Here is a 19,563-nt window from a genome sequence, read left to right on the forward strand (position 1 = left end):
ACGTCGGGTGTAGAGATCACTTAAATAAACAAAAAAACAAACTTAGAAAGTGAACTGTAGGTTTAGGGGAAAATAAATCTGAATAAAAAACAATGGTCACGGGGTGCCTGGGTGGCTCAGTCGTTAAGCGTCTGCCTTCGGCTCACATCATGGTCCCAGGGTCCTGGGATCGAGTCCCACATCAGGCTCCCTGCTCAGCAGAAAGCCTACTTCTCCCTCTCCCACTCCCCCTGCTTGTGTTCCCCTCTCTTGCTGTGTCTCTCTCTCTCAAATAAATAAATAAAATCTTAAAAAAACAACAACACATTCTTCAGGGTGCCTGGGTGGCTCAGTTGGTTAAACATCTGCCTTCGGCTCAGGTCATAATCTCAGAGTCATCAGGCTCCCTGCTGAGCAGGGAGCCTGCTTCTCCCTCTCCCTCTGCCCCTTCTCCCTACTCATGCTTTTTCTCTCTCTCAAATAAAATCTTTTTTTTTTTTAAGATTTTATTTATTTATTTGACAGAGAGATCTAGTGAGAGAGGGAACACCAGCAGGGGGAGTGGGAGAGGGAGAAGCAGGCTTCCTGCGGAGCCGGGAGCCCAATGTGGGGCTTGATCCCAGGACCCTGGGACCATGACCTGAGCCGAAGGCAGAGGCTTAACGACTGAGCCACCCAGGCGCCCCTCTTTTTTTTTTTTAATCGTAAAAACAAACAAACAACAAACACCTGAGATGTGAGCCAGGAAGAGATAAGGGATTTAGAAATGTGCATATCCCACTAGGTTTTTGCTGTGTTCCCCCATGGAATAGTACTGGGTAGAGTTAATACTGTTCAAAGTGGTATGTTGGAGAAGGGTATTGGAGAAGCTTTGTGATGCATGGAGTTTAAATTAGAGCTAGTTATATTATTCATCACAGGTTACCCTCAGGGGTGCCTGGGTGGCTCAGTCAGTGGGGTGTCTACTTTCAGCTCAGGTCATGATCCCAGTGTCCTGGAATTGAGCCCCACGTCGGGCTCCCTGCTCAGCAGGGGAGTGTGATTCTTTCTCTGCCCCTCCCCTCTGCTCATTCTCTTTCTCTCTCTGCCCCTCCCCCCCATGCTCACTCTCTTTCTCTCTCAAATAAAAGTTTTAAAAAATGTTACCCTCAAAAAGGTGTTTTTCTCATTTTTTTTCTTATCTTACTGCACTGGCTAGACTAAGGTACTAAGTTGAATAGAAGCACCCATGGCCATTGTCCTGGTCTTGTTCCTGACTTTAGTGTGCTGTTTCCAGTATTTTATCATTAAGGTTCTGTAGGTTCCCTGTAGTGACCTTTTATCAAGGTAGAGACCTCATTGTGTCTCCTGTTTATCCTGCAGAGGGAGGCCAAGTACTGGCCATTACATTGGCCATGCACAGAGCTCGCTCTCCCAGTCGATGGAAGGTCCATGCGTCCTGGAGCTATACGGCTGTACTTCAGTTGCTGCACTAGATTGACTCCTTGAATAGCCTTTGAACCCTAGCCCTTCTCTGCCTCCCTGTAGTTTCTGGGTATAACAGCCTTAATTGAAGACTGGGTTTTGCCAGAAGACAATGGGTCTATGCAGAAAAGAATACAAAGTCAAGGAACAAGATGTTTTAATTTTTCAAAAAAGATTTTTTTTATTTGAGAGAAAGAGAGTGAGAGAGTACAAGGAGGGGGAGCAGGAGAGGGAGAAGCAGCCTCCCCACTGAGCAGGGAGCCTGATGCCAGATGCTAGGGCTTGATCCCAGAACCCTGGGATCATGACCTGAGCCGAAGGCAGACGCTTAACTGACTGAGCCACCCAGACGCCCCAAGGAACAAGATTTTTTACATCTCAACTAACTCGGTCTTAGCTCTGACACTTACTTGCTGGGTGTCATTGGATGAATCACTTAGACTCTTCAAGCCTCAGTTTCATCTACTGTGAAATGGGGAAAACAATGCCTGCTGCATAGGGTTGCCCGGGTGGCTCAGTGAGTCAAGTGGCTGACTCTTGATCTCAGCTCAGGGTCATGGGATCGAGCCCTGCATCAGGCTCTGTGCTCAGCGGGGAGACTGCTTGAAGATTCTCTCTCTCCCTCTCCCCCTGCCCTTCCCCGTCTCTCTCTCTAAAATAAATAAATCTTTAAAAAATAATAATGCCTGATGGATAGAATTGCTTTGGAGTCATATAGCTTATGTAAAGCACCAAATGCTTTTCCAGGCCTATAATGGAACTAAATGTCGTATCATTGTGAGGCTTCCAATGCCTGAAAGGTACTAGTGACAGCTTCGTTCTGTCCAGGCAAGGCCAGCTTCACGGTAGTGTGACCAGTGCCGTTGCACAGAGCCTTGTGCTTACTTTAATACTCTGAAGTATTTGGAAAATACCCTACCATTGATTTCTTAGGGAATAACTCCCTTAGAGAGTTACCTCTTGTAGAAAAATTGGGATTAGCATCTCGTGTCTGTTTATCTCTGTTCCATTCTGGGGTAATAGATACAGCCTCTTTTAGAAAGGAATTCTTTATATTTTCCATAATTTATTAGGTCCAGAGAAGTTAAGAGGGGGCTGGTGAATTGGACTGATGATTTGGGGATTTGGATAAGGAAAAGATCTAGGTTCAAAATGCATTCTGGCAGGGCGCCTGGGTGGCTCGGTCGTTAGGCGTCTGCCTTCGGCTCACGTCATGGTCCCAGGGTCCTGGGATCGAGCCCCGCATCGGGCTCCCTGCTCAGCAGGAAGCCTGCTTCTCCGTCTCCCACTCCCCCTGCTTGTGTTCTTGCTCTCTCTCTCTGTGTCAAATAAATAAATAAAATCTTTAAAAAAAATGCTTTCTGGCCAAATTACTTGGACAAGGTAATGTCTCTATCTCATTGGTAAAATCTATGTTGCAGGGGAATTATACTTTCCTTATTGGTAAAATTATATGTCTCGGGAACTTAACAGATAATTTATGTAAAGTGCCTTTCACAGAATGTCTGGCACATAGTAGGTGCTCAATCACCATTAATTCTTTCAGCTTGTGCCAGAAGTAGCAAAAATCAGGTCACTAGCTCTTACAAGCCATGCTGCTACTAATAAAAGAAATAATATGATTTATTTTTTCACTACTGTTTGGGGAAAGGCATGTGCTTCATAAATATGTATTGGAAAGTACTTAGCAAATGAGTAGAAATAAAAATATGTCAAAGTAAACAGCTCCTATAAATATGTCACTTGGTAGACAAATTAGTGTTTTATTACTACTAAATACTATTGCTTGCCGAAAAGGATTTTAGATTACTTGCACAATGGGTACATTATTGAGTGCCTCTGCAGAAGGGCACGCTAAAGATGAAAAATAGTGATGGTGATAATGCTAAAGGTGGAGAAAGGAGGAGTGTGGGTAAATGCAGCTCTGAGACCTCCTTGCTTCAGTGATATGTACATTATTTAGCAATATTCCCATGATTTAACTGTAATATGGACCAGAGGACCCGGGAAAAAAAATGACCTCCAGAGGATGTCATGAATCTAAACTCCAGTCATTGGGTCCAACCAGTGGATTGAGAGCACTTCCCTTTGGAACTGAGCACTCAGCTTGTAAACTGAGCTTACAAAAACATCTCTGGTCTCACCCCATCCTTGTTCTGGACCTATTAACTTTCTATACTATAATTAACACAAAGAGAAGGAGAGATCAGGTGGAGAATGCTGTGCCTTAATCACAGGTCACAAATCCATTTCAGAAACAAGAGGATGAACAATGTCCTGACATCTCAAGAGGAAAGGAACCAGATGGAGGAAAACAGGAGACAATAAACGCCTTCATGGGGGGAATAAAGCCCTGGAGAGAAGCAGAGAAGACAGAATTCCATCAAGGAAAGTTACCAAAGTAGCCAGGTAGGAAAAAGATGAGGGGCGGGAGGCCTCTAGAAGGCCAGTATTTCCATGAGTTACTGGGGGTGGAAAGACCTGGTTTCAAATTTCAGCTTGGCCTTTTTCAAATGGTGTGGCTTTGGGTAAATTACTTAACCTTCAGATATTCGTTAATAACATGGGAATAATAGTACTCAGTTTGCTGGGTTGTGAAGATTAGAAATACTTGTGGAGTGACAGTCCACATGTATAAATGATAGTGTTTTTATGTCATTTTTTCTCATGATAGTCCTTATTTTAAAATATAAATTGCTCAGAACAACTGTGGGAGGTTTCGATAGGAACCTAAAAGGAGAAGAAAATTGTGTCATTAGACATGGTCAGAATAATGATTAGAATGTATATTATTTTCATGACTAGGTATTTTCTTCGTCCACACTGGCTAATGATCCCCCATGCAATCCAGTGCTTTACAGTTTACTAAGCACTTCTAAATGCATTAGCTCATTTAATCCTCATGCCACCCTACCTCCTAACAACCATACCAATTGTTTCAGGGATGAGGAAGCTGGAGTTCAGAGGCGTTAAGTACCTGCTAAAAGGTATACGGCTGATGAATGTCCGGGGTGGGCTCCTGAGCACAGTCCTTTTCCTTCAACCAAGGCCTTCTCGGAGCAGTTTCCTCACCCTCCTAAGGTAAAACTAACTAACCTTGGGGGGTTAGACTGGGAAATGCTAGATGAGGGAGGTGCCAGCGACCGAGTGGGAAAAGCATGGGTTTTGATGTGTTACACATCTGGCTTCTAGTACCTTCCAGCTACGGGACCTTGAATAAGCTAGTGAACCCTGATGGGCCTGGGTTCCCTCCATTGTAATCTTGGGAACCCTCACCTGCTCATAGCATTGTTGGGAGGAACAATGAAATATTAAAGTGAGGCAACCCGCAAACTCTTACAACGAAACGAGTTCAGGGATGTTAAGGGACTCGCTCAAGGTCACCAAGCTGGACTACCACCTAGCTGAGCCTCGTACGTGGACTCCAGCTCCTCGTGCAAAGTCCGGTGACCAAGGCAACGAGGGGCAGCAGATGCCCTGACACCAGAGAACCGACTCCTCCGCGGCTGGCTGCGGGGCTCAGGTTCAGGCTCGGCCTGCCCCGCCTCCGGCCGCCTCAGCTCCGCCAGGGGGCGCCCGCGGAGGCCACACTCTAGCCCGCCGCGCGCCTCGCCCCTCTCTATGGTGGCTGGGGCACCGCGGGAGCGGAGGCGCGCTCCCGAGAGGGGCGGGGCCGCGCCGGGGGCGGGGCCGCGCAAGGGGCGGGAGCGGCCGGGCAGTGCTGCTGGCGATGGGTGGGGGGGCCAACTTCCTGGGGCCGCCCGTGAGGATGTCGCGACCGCCCCCCGGTGCCCCTCAGCCCCGGAGACGCCGCCGCGGCGGAGCCCGGAGCCCCCTTGCCTGAGGCGCCCGCGGCCCGGATCCGGCCCCTCCCCTCCCAGGTGCGGACCGCCGGGCGGGCGCGGCAGGTGAGGAGGCGGCGGCGGCGGCGGCGCTGGGATACGCGAGGTGCCTGGCCTGGGTGGGGTCCTGGGGGAGGTCGGGGTGGGAGTGCGGCTCGACCTCGGGTCCCGCCGGGCTGTGGTCTGGAGGCGCCTACTCTGTGCGGGGGGCGGCCTGGGACTCTCCCTGCCTCGCTGGAAGTCTCCGCATCCGGGGTAGCTCGCACCTGTCCCATTAAAAGTCCCTTCAAAGAAAGCATTTCACCTGTGCGGGCAGTAACCCGAGACGGGTATCTTCAAATTTCTCCAAAGCCTTACAGACCTGCAGGTTCAGTTGGCTTGTGGGGGAAAGATGCCTCTTTACGGCAGAGGAAACTGAGTCAGGTACGCGGCGGCCTGGTGCCCCCTATAAAGGACCTAGCTTGTCCCTGCTTCCTTGTGGAGGAGCCCTTGAGGCTTCTTGGAAGGAGGGGGCTGGAGTTCCGAGGCTTGGTGGAGAAGTTTGGGAATGTGGGCCCCCCCCACCCCTCCGCCCACTCTTCCCTGTAGGGATTTGCCCTCCGTTTATTTGAGGTGATGTGTGAGGTCGCCAATGGCCAAGACGGAGAAGGGAAGTGGGGCCCCTCTGCAGCGGGCTGCCCCTGAGACATTTGACCAGGCATGGGGAAGTGTATGGCTAGACCAGGGGAGTCAGAGCATGGCAGGCATCTGTCTGCTCAGAGCTTGATTTCGAGCTGGCAGAAGATACCAACAAGAGCATATTTTCTCCTTTTTGTTGGTCTGTATTTGTTCTAATGGGAGAAAACTGCTTGTGTAATCAAGGAAGATTGTATCAAGCTCCTCCCAGTCTACCTCAGGGAAGAATTATTGTTAGCTTGGAAATAGGGCTTTACCCACAACCGTCACTTTGCACCTTGGCTAAAGGCCACAGTGACCTAATGAATAATCATCCACAGGTGCATGTGGCCTTCTAAGAATGCAGTAAGTTCCTTATTCATCCCTTTTACAGGTGGTTTGGAGGACAGGGAAGACTTCCAGTCACTCCTGTTGCTACAGCTGTCTGGGGAGCCTTGTGATTTTCCCAGTGACAGTTCAAGTTACTGAAATGTGGCCAAAGCTGTCCATTTTTATTGAGCCATTTTTCTAGGAATGGGAGTAGGCAGGGGACACGGTGCTTTGCTGAGTTCTTATACAGAATTCCAGGGTTGGGAGCTGCAGTGTTACTTCCTTTCTGTCAGGGGATTTTAGGTTTGACAACTTCTTTATCCTTTTTTCCTGATTGCATTCTTTCACATTCAAGGACATAAATGATGGCAGTTATTTCTGAAACGTTATGGCATATTTCCTAATAATTCTGGACTTCAATTCATAAACCAGTTTATTTAGAGGTGTCATTTTCTTAAGTTTGGAAATTGTGTATAATATTTGCAGATTGATGTGGCAGGGCTATATAATAACTTGATTGTGCTTGAAGAAAATTTCCACGTAATCTAGGACACACACACACACACTTAATGTCTATATCTAGTTACAAAGTTAGCCCACTTAAAACTTACAAATTGGTCAGGTAGACAGCTGTTATTCTGACTGTACATTGGGATCAAAGGCTTTAAATTCTCCAAACTGACTTAATTTAACCAACTCCTAAAATAATATGCACAGAAAAAGAGCTGTTCTCTGATTAGAAATTAATTTGTTTTTAATCTTTCTCATGGCCAGGCTGGTTGACATAACTGCTTAGCACCATCTGATAGGAATGCATCTTTAAGGCCTCTTAAGATAGCAGTGGAAAAGCATTTTCTTTTTTCTTTTTCTTTTTTTGAAAAAGCATTTTCAATTACCAGCGTTTAAAAAGATAAAACAGCAACAATATCAAAAAAAGGCACAATTTCTTCCCTCATTACATGTTCACTGTGATGTTTAATATAGCCACACCCATCTGTAAGAGTATTGTGCCTAGGACTACCTGGAAACACCTGCAGAAACTTAAGGAGTGTTAGGGGGATGATTCCACCTTGATTTTTTATTCTTATAATAGAACCATTAATATTGCTATTGTTTTAATGGTAGATTAGAGACTTTTATATCAGACTTGTACTGGCCATAGTGTTTATGTTTTGGGATGAAAGTTTTAGCCTCTGCACCTTGGAATCTCATCACCCCTGTAATACAGAACTAAGTCATAACTTAGAGTTTAATGAGAAACATAATTTAAATTGCTATTGGTGAAGTCTCAAGGGACTAGCTGCTTCATCGTTATTATTGTTTGGTAATGATTACTGGTTATTATTTTTGTTTGGTTACTGGTTATTGGTAGTGGTTACTTGTGTTTAGGTAAGAAAGATTTTGGCAATTAAAAGGACAATTTTTTTATTACCTTTTTTTTGGTCTTTTTTTTTAATTGAAGTATAGTTGACACACAAGGACAATCTTTTTATATATAAACACGTGAACTCCCATTCCTTCAATAGGGAAATGGTTTGGTCATTTTCTTGTATTGTGACTTTATATTATTAACAGAGTTTTAAATAGGACTTTTAATAGGACATGAAAGCCATCCCAGATAGGAAGGAATTAGGGGCCTCAGCTCTCCCAGTTTCCAGGATTTATTGGTTGCCATGGTCAGGACAGTGGTTTTATCTAATCCTATAATGCCATTCTTAGTTTAAACCTATTATCTTCCTTTCTCTTAATTAAGATGGTCATGGAGTTCCTCTGCTTTCTCTTCTGCAGGTGGAGTGTTCCACATTTTTTTTAATTTTTTTTTTTAAAGATTTTATTTATTTATTCATGAGAGACAGAGAGAGAGAGAGAGAGAGGCAGAGGGAGAAGCAGGCTCCCAAGGAGCAGGGAGCCCGATGCGGGACTCGATCCCAGGACGCTGGGATCACGACCTGAGCCGAAGGCAGACGCTTAACCATCTGAGCCACCCAGGCGCCCGAGTGTTCCACATTTTTGATGCATTTGGGCCTGTTAACATTCTGAATTGTAGCTAAACAGTTGGTTGAGAGAATCCTGCATGATTTTAAACATTTTCCTTTTTCAAAGCAAGCATAAAATCTTATGTTTCCTCTGGGGGAAAAGCAGCTTTTTAAATCTGATAGTAAAACCGAAGCTGGTTTTTCCAGCTTTGTACCAATTCGAAATCTTAACCTTTCTTTCCTGGTTGTGCCAATACAGTGACTGGTGACCAGTAGTGAACGATGCACCAGAGCTGTTGGGAGATCCTGAAGTCTTCCTGAATCAGCAAAAGAAGGTCACATTGTATTCAGTGCAGCTTTTGGCCTTTTTAGAGTGTTTTATTGCAAGGAGTTCCCAAAAGCCAGGCGTTCCTTGAAAGCTGCAGTTCGCAGCTGAGTCACTAAGGGGTTCTTTAAAGTACAGATTTCCCAGCCCCACCTCCTGGAGATTTGATTGAGTAGAAAAGTGATGACCAAGAATTTACATTTTAAAAACCACTCTGGCCTCTATTTCCAAAAAACTCCCCAAGTGATTCTGATATACAGCCAGGTTTGGGAGCCACTGCTGCATTGCTTTGAAATTCTTAATAAATGGTTGTCCCTTTAAAAGCATCATTATGTTATCCAGGATGTTTGATTTGCTAGAATAGCCCATTTCCTAGTCATGAAAGATAACAAAGAGCTTTTACAACTTTTATGTAAATTACTTTACAGAGAGGCCCCCCTCTGCTGTATTATCTATCAGGAGTCACGAGGGAGGGTTGGTGAAAGTAGCTTCCTTTATTTCCTGAGTGGACAAATGAATGGTAATGTGGAAACAACTGGAGGTTGGACTCGGTAGTTTAATCTAGTTATGATCAGTGTTGGGTAGGAGGGGTGCCTGGGAACTCTCCGCGTGTAGGACTTAAAACCAACTTGCCAGATGTTTCACTTCTTCATAGCTGAAGCGCTTATGGAAACTAATGGAGGCTTAATAGTCGATACAGCTTAGTCACAGGTCCTTTGCTGAGTTCACGGAAGGAAGAAAAAGTGCTGAAAGTACAGAACCATCCGAGTTAAAACAGAATCGGGCACTCGATATGTTAGGGAATTAAACTTGGGAAAAGCCTAACAGTTTAGGAAATCGACAAACCGGTTATTGAATCCCAGCTCTCCCGCCTCCTGGCCATGCTACCTCAGACCCCTTCCTTAATCTCTGTGAGCTTCATTTTCTTCATCCCCAAGATGAAGATCAAACCTGGTGGGATTGTTAGGTGGATTAAAAGAGAGAAAATAGATTCTTTGTACATTGCAGGCAACTCCATGAATGTTCACTTCTCCTACTTTCTGCTAGGATTTTTATTCCGAAGGCTGAAGATGTCTTTCTAAATCTGGCTTTCTCTGTAACTCTTTCCAGGAGTATCTACTCCATCAGCTCCTTCAGAGTCTATCAGAGTGAGGACTGAAGTTAGGAACTGGATGATAGGGGATGAGAGAGTCCTAGGACACTCAAAAATGTTTTTGGAATGAGTGGAGTGTAGGCATATATCCAGAGTTACTGTCCGCAGGAATGAATTAATAATCTCTGAGTTCAGCCATGTGTATCTATCCATCTGGGTGGTAGCCCGGGCACTCCCATCAGGCCAGGAGGCTGGCCATTAGGGTGGCCCCGTGAAGTAGCAGCTGACATCCATCTCTTTCCTCATCTTCCTTTCTCCCTTTTGGTCTCTTTTGTTTCTCTTTCCCTCTCTCCTCCCTTCCCGTCTTTCAAAGGGCCCTTCCTTTCGACTTGCCAATCATGCCACAATAATCGCAGGCCGGGCCCCTGAAACTGCAGGCGAAAAGAGGTTGCTGGTTGCTAACACCTGTCTCTCAGCTAAATGAATAGGCCCTTTTGTGGGCAGGATGTTTAAAAAGCTGATTAGTACAATGCTGGCTTAAAGGACCTATTAATGATAGAGCATATGTAAATCAGAGAGTGATTTAAAGCCATTTTAGAGATTTGTTTCTTATACTAGATATTTATTTTTTATATTGGATTATGATGTTGGTTGAAATTTTATATCTAAACCATGAATCTGTTTATTGCCCAAACAGACTAATTTTTGTCATTTGATTGGGGATCATTTATATTCTAAAGAAGTTCCTACCCTTAAGGGCCTTTGTATTGTTCAGCAAATGTCTAACTAGTGTGTAATACAATTAAAGTTTTGTTCACTGTGCTGCTGACATAATTAGTTTAATTTCTGCTCCTTATATATTTCTCTTGGCAGCTGGGAAATTAAAATACTAGATGTTGCATAAAACTGCTTTTTTGAGGGGGTGATTTTACTGTCAGTTGAATGGACTTAGGCCCCAGGGTACATTTTTTAAGATGTCTTATTCAACTTTCCTGTAATAGTCTTCTTTCTCTCCATAGAATTAATGTATTAAGACACATAATTGGCTATTTAAGCATTCAGAAGAGAGAATGTTTGGCCTTTACCCCGTGATTATATTTTTTTCCCTCCATCTCTTTTGAGGCAATGTGTGTAATTTTTGAAACCCCTAAGTATATTACACTTACATGAGCACGTGACCTTTTGCAAAGACTGGAGAATGGAGTGCTTTTCTCTGATAAGGTGTGTTATATAATTCCCTCCCCAAATCACTGCCCTGTTCTTTTTAGATCATAGTGTTTCAGACCTCATGTGAGCGTGGAAAAGCTGTGACGCCTAGCAAATCCTCTTCACAATTTCTCTGTGATACGTTTCACAGAAATGGCTCTAGTCTTCAGGAACAAGAAGTTGCTCTCAAGGAGACTTTACATTTAATTACTCTAATCCGCACTTCATTTCCTACAGGATTCTTGGAGAGATTCTCACCAGGCTGCCGATTTCATGGAGTCATGACTTAATGCAGGTTTTTATCTCTTGTTAAGGCTTCCAACTTTTTTTTTTTTAATGGAAAGTGACCTTGGTCTGGTAATTTCTCCATTGTCCTCGCCTATAAAAAGATAAGCAAAACCGTCTTGCTCCCTCAGCAGCCTTTTTCAGCAGCCACCCCTCGTGCTGCTTTTGAACTCCTAAAAAATTTTGTTGAGCAAGTATTACTTGACTTTTTAAATTAAGCTGGCCCTCTCTGGTGCTGCAGGTCAGGCTTCTGTCTCACAGTTTAACGTGCTCAGGCCTTTTCTGGAATTGCATATCAAGAAAGGATTTCATTGTTTCTGGGTTGTGGAGTGGTCAGGGCTCCCTCGGACATCCGTTTGTTTCCACCAGGCCAGTTCTAAAAGTAGGGGAAGCACACCCCCCATTTGAACCACCAGAAGCCAGTCTGATTGCTGAAGACATTTTAACTGCCTTGATCCTCTTTAAAGAAATGCTGCCTAGTCATCCTGAAATTTACATACAGGAAGGTAGGCCAACTGGAGGCTCTGCTGGCCTCTGAGTGGTTAAGTATAATTGGTTAGTAATCAGCACCATTGTTTATTTGCAACTGCTGGATTATGTTAAAAGACTTGTAAAAAAAAAAAAAGGCTTTTCTGCTTTTCTTAAGTAAATGTAGCGTCATCCTCTCCCACCACCTCCTCTTCATGTTTTACTCTTCATTTGCTTTAGAAAATCTTTGCAGTCTCAGTCTAGATCACATGCATACAGAGTTATGGCACAGGAATCAATATATTTGATCCTAAAATGCATAGAAAAGTGTGTTGTCCCTCCAGGATTTTCTGTGAATCTTATCTTTTTTTTTTTTTTAACTTTAATGATGATTAAGACATCTGCTGGAGAAACAACCGGCCCTCATCCTCTTTCTGCTTCCAGCCTTTCCCTAGGTCTTGAGTCAGTGGGGCCACAATGAATTAATTATACTTCCTCTTGACCGTGCTAAATTATTATTTTACATGGTGTGGAAGAAGATTCACCAGAGCATAAGCCTTTATTCGAAAATGCTGGACAAAAGGAGCATTCTAGTTTGGAGAAAGAGCAGAGTGTTTTCTAGGGCTTGTTTTAGCAGGATTGGGTCAGCTGAAGTTCAGCTGGTTGGAGCAATCTGCAGTCAAGGACGGTTTTAGGAAGAGGGAGGAATTGTTTTTGCAAATGAGCAGCCATTGTTTGGGCATTTTGGATTTTACAGAGGTGCGGAGAGGGAGAGTCAGGGGCTAACATTTTGTACAGTGGGCAGGAGGTGGGGAGGAATAATGCAGGTGCTAGGACTTGCCCAGTCCACAGTGGAAAATTCCTAGTCTTTCAGTTTCTCTCACATCTGTCTACCTTTGTTTCTTCCTTTCGGGCACTGCTAGATTCAGGTACCATTCTTGGTCATTTTATTTACTGATGGAAGAGTTTGCTTAGTCATTCCGAGTGAGAGTTGAAGTTTACCTTCCCTAGTGTTTGCTATGGAACAGGTGGGGAGAGGGGTGCCAGAATATTCCCAGAGAGTTGGACAGAGGCCACTCCACCTTGCTTACGACCCTCACCATGTAGTTGGACCCAGCACTCCCCGTGACTCTGAATCATCCATCCCCATGCCTGCTGGTCTAGTTCAGGACTGGATTGTTGACACAGTTGCAGACCGGCAGCTTGATGAATAGGAACAGTGAGCCAGCTAGTTACTGGGGGACATAAAAATGATAGTAATTCTGCCGTTTCACCTCCAGATGATCTTCATCAGATTCCTAAATTTTATTTATTTAATAAAATTTTTCATACAGCACATGAACATGTCTCTTGTACTACCAAAACTAATACTAAAAAGGAAAATACATTTGCAATTACATCTCAGTTGGTTTTTATTTGAGATGCAGGCTGTCCACACCTGCGCTGTTACTTGTGGAAAAGCTCGCAAACAGCAGCCTGAGATCTTTCTCCAAACATAAAAATAAGCCACTGGTTTTATTTGGAAGCGATTGGTACAGAACTCAAGAGTTCTGAATATCATTTCAAGAAAGCAGTTTTTGATGCCATAGAATGTAAATATTTACATGTATTTTAATTTACATTTGGTCTTTCCAACCAAACATCTTTTTTTTAATATTTTTTTTTAACCTCTTTGCCCAACTTGGGGCTCGAACTCACAACCCTGAGATCAGGAGCTGTGCACTCCACTGACTGAGCCAACCAGGTGCCCCCACCAAACGTCATTTTTTAAAATGGGGAAAATTTGGGGCACCTGACTGGCTTGATCTCTTGATCTTGGGGTGGTGAGTTCAATCTCTATACCTTGGGTATAGAGATTACTAAAAAAAATAAATAGGGGCCATTGGGTCGCTTAGCTGAGCAACCCACTCTTGATTTTGACTCAGGTAATGATCTCAGGGTCATGAGACCCCTGTTGGACTCTGTGCTGAGCAGGGAGTCTGAGATTCTTGCTCTCCTCCTGCCCCTCCTCTTATTGGTGTGCACTCACTCTCTCTAAAATAAATAAACCTTTAAAAGTAAGTAAATAGGGCGCCTGGATAGCTCAGTTGGTTAAGCCAACTGCCTTCAGGCTCAGGTCATGATCCTGGGGTCCTGGGATCGAGTCCCACATCGGGCTCCCTGCTCAGCAGGAAGTCTGCTTCTCCCTCTGACCCTCTCCCCTCTCATGCTCTCTCTCACTGTCTCTCTCTCACATAAATAAATAAAATCGTAAAAAAAAAAAAAACTTAAAAAAACAAACTTAAAAAAATGGGGAAAAGTTGAAATTTGTTGTTACATATCACAAATATTATAAAAGCATATTAAAAAATGCTTTCTGTAAGTTTTAATATCCTGATTTAAAAATATTCTTTACCTAAGATAATTTTTTTATCAGGGTTTACACACAAATTATGACCTTTTTTTATTCCTAAAAACATTGGTAACATCATCTATTGCAGATCTCAAATTTTAGCGTGCACCAGAATCTCCTGAGCACTTGTAAAAAATCCAGTTTCTTGATTCCTAGCCTATACTTACAGAATCAAGAGTGTTTGGGACTGAAATTGGGGATTCTGATGGCAACAACCACGATGATAGTGGTGATGATGTTGAGAAACTCAGAAATTCGGGGCTGCCTTTATTTTGCAGAGGAGGGATTTAAGGCACAGAGGAATTTAAGGCACTTTGAACAACATTGTTCTAGGTGGTTCTGAGGACAGTGAGATCATTTTCTTCCTTATGCTACCTGTAAATGAAGCAACCAGCTGAGGACTCCATTCCTACTTGGGGGAAGAAGTTCCATCGCCTCTTGATTTACTAGATCACAACCACAATTTTTATCCTTGGAGATTAGGTGAGGGATGCTTGCTTACCTTTAATATGCTTAAGAATAAGTCAGTAGAACTTGCATTTGGTGTCTGTATCAGGAGGGATCTTGACCTCTTTTGACTAAATACTAAAAAGGAGTTTTCAACTTCTTGGCCTTTACTCACCATGAATAAAGCTGCTTAAAGGTAGAAGACAAAATTTGGGGGCATACAGTTTTTTTTTGAGGCACTAAAGTTTGTGTTTGCTTTTTAGAAGCCTTTTATAAGTAGTCTAGGAACAAGTATTATTTGTGTTCATGTAATGTCAAAATGAATGTTGATACAGAGCAGGGGGGAAAATATCTCTGCATGCTTTGCATCCTGGTTTAATTGCTTAGTTGGATAAAATGTCAAACTTGATAGATTATTGGAGCTGTTATTTTGGTGGTTAAACAAAAATGAAACTGTTGTGGATGTTGGCAAAGAACACTGCTCCCTGTGTCTTGACTTTGCATTGGAGAAAGTTTCAATTGTTTTGAAGCAATACTAGTTAGAAAATGCTGCTTCTGTCGCTCCTAGCACAGCTGTCCAAACTACCAGCTCTACTGGGGCCTTTGGACAAGCATTATTGAACAATTTTGGAAACAATTTATGTTTCTGATCCCAAAATGTCTGGTTGTCCCCTGAATAGTTGGGACGCCTAGAAGTGGAGAAAGGTATGGCATCTTGTCTAGATGATTCAAGTCCAAACTTTTTTTAAGTGTCTCTAGAACAATCTCCCATCTTTCTGACTGGGGCGGGGTGGGGGTTGGGGCTGTGAAGAGAATATTGCCTTCCCCCGTCAGTGACCATTCAGGAGGATGGCATGCTCTCGGGCTGTGTGGCAGCCTACAGAGGATTTTGGTTATTATAACCTTGATTAAGAAAGAAGGATAGGGAACATGAGTGAGGGTACAGATGTTTTTGAAAGTCTGTGCCTGCTGTGTGAAGCCTTGAATTTTCACTTTGAACATTTCATTTGGTAAAGGATGTTATAAAACTGTCTTTACAAAACAGTCCCCTTTCCTATTGAAATCATATGTTGCCCACGAGAGAGCTCCGGAAGCATTAGGCATGCTCAGCAGGGTGTATTTTACTCATTCCATTGTGTAAAATGATACATTTTTCTGAATGGGATTGTATGCATTCTTTGGTGGGAGTTAGGAGAAGGCTTACTTGTGTTTAAAAGTAGGAGAGAGCTTTGTGTAAGACTGACATTTCTTTTGCTGTGTGATACTTGTCTTTGTGCCGTATTTTACCTGTGTAAGAATTACCGACAGTCGTTGTGTACTGGCTGTGTGCAGGGGCTTTACTATAGGAACTTATTTCATCCTCCCAACACTTTCATGAGGTGTAGTATCTGTGTTCCACAGATGTGAAAACACTGCACAGAGAAGTTACGTGACAGGCCTAAGGCCACACAGTGTTTGAGCCTTTCTGGCTGGAAAGGCCAGGCTCTCAATCACCAGGCTATAGTGGCCTCACTCCACTGGCTCACCTATGGTGATTAACTTTTCAGAGCAGGTCTTCAGAAGTAGGTTCCATTTCATATAGTGGTGGGCTTTGAAATTTTTTATACGTGGGCCTCCTTGTGTGGAATGTGATTTAAAAATGGTATTAATAATACTTGTTACGTATTCTAGTTTTGGTTCTGTTAGCACTGAAGGATTGCTTTATAGTTTATTCCTAATTCTAACATTATAATGATATTTGATGTGTAAGCCAGTCACCCTTAAAAGCACATTTGGCTAAGCACCTAGAGCCCTGGCTTAGAGGAGAATTTGTTGGTGGCAGTTCATTTTTCAGTTTTTTTTTCTTGTGGGGGGAGTGTGTTCCTGTTTGTCGATAGGCCTTCTCAGTAAAGTGCCTTCTACGTAAGATGTATAGATGTTCTGGCCTCATGTTGTAAGTGATAGTGGCATAAATGATGACAGACCACTTTCAGGAAGAAGCCCTGACCAGCAGAGAAAGTAAAACTTTGCTATCCGGGCTTGAGACCTGTGTCTTGCTTCCCCTACTCTGAGGCCCTGTGAGGACTGGCCCGAAGAATCAGAGGAAGCGTCCCTGAAAGTTTTTCTGCTAACCTCTCCCTCGCATTTTGGAGACTGCTCCTGAGACTTTTGTAAGAAAAGCTTGTGGTCAGAAGCCTGTCAAATGTGAGCTGCCCTGCCTGGTAACCACGTCTTTCACAATTTCTTTGTCTAATTGCTGCAGTGTTCCGATGCTTTTGATTTCAAGCAGGACAGTTCAGCTGAATGCTGAGCTGGAACTACCGCAGGCTTCACTCTGCGCGGGGTTACTTCTGCCTTTTGGCTCATTACTCAAGGCTCAGATGCAAATGCAGGGAGGGATGGGGGCGGGTAATGCCTGAAATGTATGTCAGGTGGTTGGGTGAGCAACTGATCCATGCTTAGAGAGTCTTCCCCCTCACCCCCCAGCATAGTAGGGACTGCAAAATGATAAGAAATGTGCTTTGTTTTACAAACTTTTCGCCTTTCTGGGTTCCCCATAGTGATTGGACAGTGGAATGAGTAATTGCACTATGAGAGCCACATCATCCCTAATCCTTGGCAACCAGCAATCTCTTCTCTCTCTAATTTTGTCATTTCTGAAGTGTTATGGAAATGGATCATAACAATATGTGACCTTCTGAGATCGGCATTTTTCATTCAGCGTGACGCCCTCCAGCCAAGTTGTGTGTAGCAATAGTCCATTCCTTTTTATTGCTAAGTGGTATTCCTTGGTGTGAATGGGCCGCAGTTTCTCAACCATTCACCTGTTGAAGGGCATTTTGTGGTTTCCAGTTTTTGGCAATATAAATAAAGCCATTGTGAACATTTGCGTACAGGTGTTTTGTGGACACAGGTTTTAATTTCTCTGGATTAAGTGCCCAGGAATGCAATTGCTGAGTCCGATGGTGAGTATCTGTTTAGTTTTTTATTTTTATTATTTATTTATTTATTTATTTTTTAAAGATTTTATTTATTTATTTGACAGAGAGAGACACAGCGAGAGAGGGAACACAAGCAGGGGGAGTGGGAGAGGGAGAAGCAGGCTTCCCGCTGAGCAGGGGGAGCCCGATGCGGGGCTTGATCCCAGGACCCTAGGATCATGACCTGAGCCGAAGGCAGACGCTTAACGACTGAGCCACCCAGGCGCCCCTCTGTTTAGTTTTTTTTAAAGAAACTGCCAAACAGTTTTCCAGAGTGGCTGTACCATCTTACAGTCCCACCAGCAATGTAGAAGATTCAGTTTCTCCACATCCTTGCCAGCATTCGGAATTGTCACCATTTTTTATTTTAGCTTTTCTACTAGGTAGAAATCTGGTTTGTAAGTTCATAAGATAACTTGGTAAAACTGACCTGACTGATGAAGAGCAAAGATTTTTGAGTCGTGTGTTGTTAGCATGCTTCATGGTTCTGCCTCTGTACAGCATTCAGTGGTCTGTTGAGTTGCTCTTTAATCCCCTGGCTGTGGTTTCCTTGAGAGAGGGAGGAGCAACCAAAACTCACTGTGAGGGAAGCAAGAACTGTGAGCATGAGACTGTCTCCCTTTACCCGATAGTACCTAGCACAGTGCTGCCAGTGAAGGTGAACGAACGGTGCTATCCCCAAATTAGCATTTCTGGTAAATTCTTTAGAAGTGTGCCTCAATGAATATAGCTTTAAATACGCTGAAAATTTGGCTTAGAATGGCCTTGCCAGCTTGTTCAAAGTGTTTCATTTTGTCAAGTGATCCTATTTCTGGTAATATTAATTAGCTTATACAGCTCATTTTAAAATACTAAAATAGCACAGAAGTATACATATAAAGCAGAAGGTAAACATCACCTTTACCAGAAGTAACTACTATTAAATGGTTCTAGACTTTTTTTTAAGACTTTATTTGAGAGAGAGAGAGCAAGCTTGTGCATGCACAAGTGGGGGGGAGGGGCATAGGGAAAGAATCCTCGAGCTGACTCCACGCAGAGCACAGAACCCGATGCGGGGCTTGATCTCACAACCCTGAGATCATGACTGGAGCCGAAACCAAGAGTGGGAGGCTTAACCGACTGAGCCACCTAGTGGCCCCAATGGTTCTAGACTTTTAAGCTATATGTTTTGTATCTTTTTTTTCCACTCTATGTATATATATCTGTGTGTGTGTTTGTGTAGTCCCCAACTGCTGTTCTGTTAATGCTTTTTTTGTTTTCAATGGATAATGTATTATGGGCATTTTCCCTGTGATTTTTTTTTTTTCTTTTTTTAAGCGCTTCAGCCTGGGACCATGCTGCATTCCTTTCTCTAACCCTTTTTTTGTTTTCTTATAAAAGGGTTGAGGGGCGCCTGGGTGGCTCGGTTGGTTAGGCCTCTGCCTTCGGCTAAGGTCATGGTCCCAGGGTCCTGGAATAGAACCCCACATAGGGCTCCCTACTCAACGGGGAGCCTGCTTCTCCCTCTCCTGCTCCCCCTGCTTGTACTCGCTCTGTCTCTCTCTCTCTGTCAAATAAATAAATAAAATCTTAAAAAAAAAAGGGGGGGGGTTGAGAGATACCTTTAAAAGACCGAAACAAAATATATTTTATTCCTTGTTACGTGGGTTTGGGTTGAAATAAGGTTGTAGCTTTATTTGCAAGGAAATCAGTAAAATTCTGGATGTTAGGATCTGCCTATCTGCTTTATTATAAATAATGCAGGTCTGATTTTATGAACCTTGAAGAAAGCAAGAACTGTGAGCACAGTAATCTTTGGAGAATGTACAGTCCTTTGGGTATTAGTCTACTCATCAAGTGCTTAGTCAGATGGAGTGTTTTCTTAAGTGCTACTGAAATGCACAGTTCAGTCTTTATTTTGAAATCTCTCCTGTCTTCTCTGTCTCTTTCATTATTTTGATTACCTTGATGGGACATTCAAGCTGTGCCGTCTTATCCTTTTATTTCCATAGCCTACATAAGCTAGTTTGAAGATTAACTGTAGGTGAACAGGTAACCTTATCTACTTGGCTAGAAGTCACCCGTCCACATGAAACACATGTCAACAAAGGCCCCCTAGGCTTGGGAACCTGCGAGAAGGTAACTTAATCTTGTGGCATTTTT

General features: G+C 43.5%; 1 protein-coding gene across 2 annotated transcripts in view; it reads left to right on the forward strand.

The window, feature by feature from the left end:
• Positions 1 to 3,708: 3,708 nt before the first annotated feature.
• Positions 3,709 to 19,563, forward strand: part of RFFL (ring finger and FYVE like domain containing E3 ubiquitin protein ligase) — a 67,220-nt gene continuing 51,365 nt past the window's right edge. Inside the window, exons 1-2 of one of the 2 annotated variants that reach the window (XM_032428487.1) lie at positions 3,709 to 3,852; positions 4,386 to 4,524. The gene's annotated coding sequence lies outside the window, so the exon portion shown is untranslated. Of the gene's footprint in view, positions 3,853 to 4,385; positions 4,525 to 5,175; positions 5,352 to 19,563 lie in introns of those variants that run through there. The other variant, XM_032428486.1, reaches the window with a different exon arrangement.

Source organism: Phoca vitulina, unplaced genomic scaffold (genome assembly GCF_004348235.1).
Source record: "Phoca vitulina isolate PV1807 unplaced genomic scaffold, GSC_HSeal_1.0 scaffold40, whole genome shotgun sequence".
Lineage (NCBI taxonomy): Eukaryota > Metazoa > Chordata > Mammalia > Carnivora > Phocidae > Phoca > Phoca vitulina.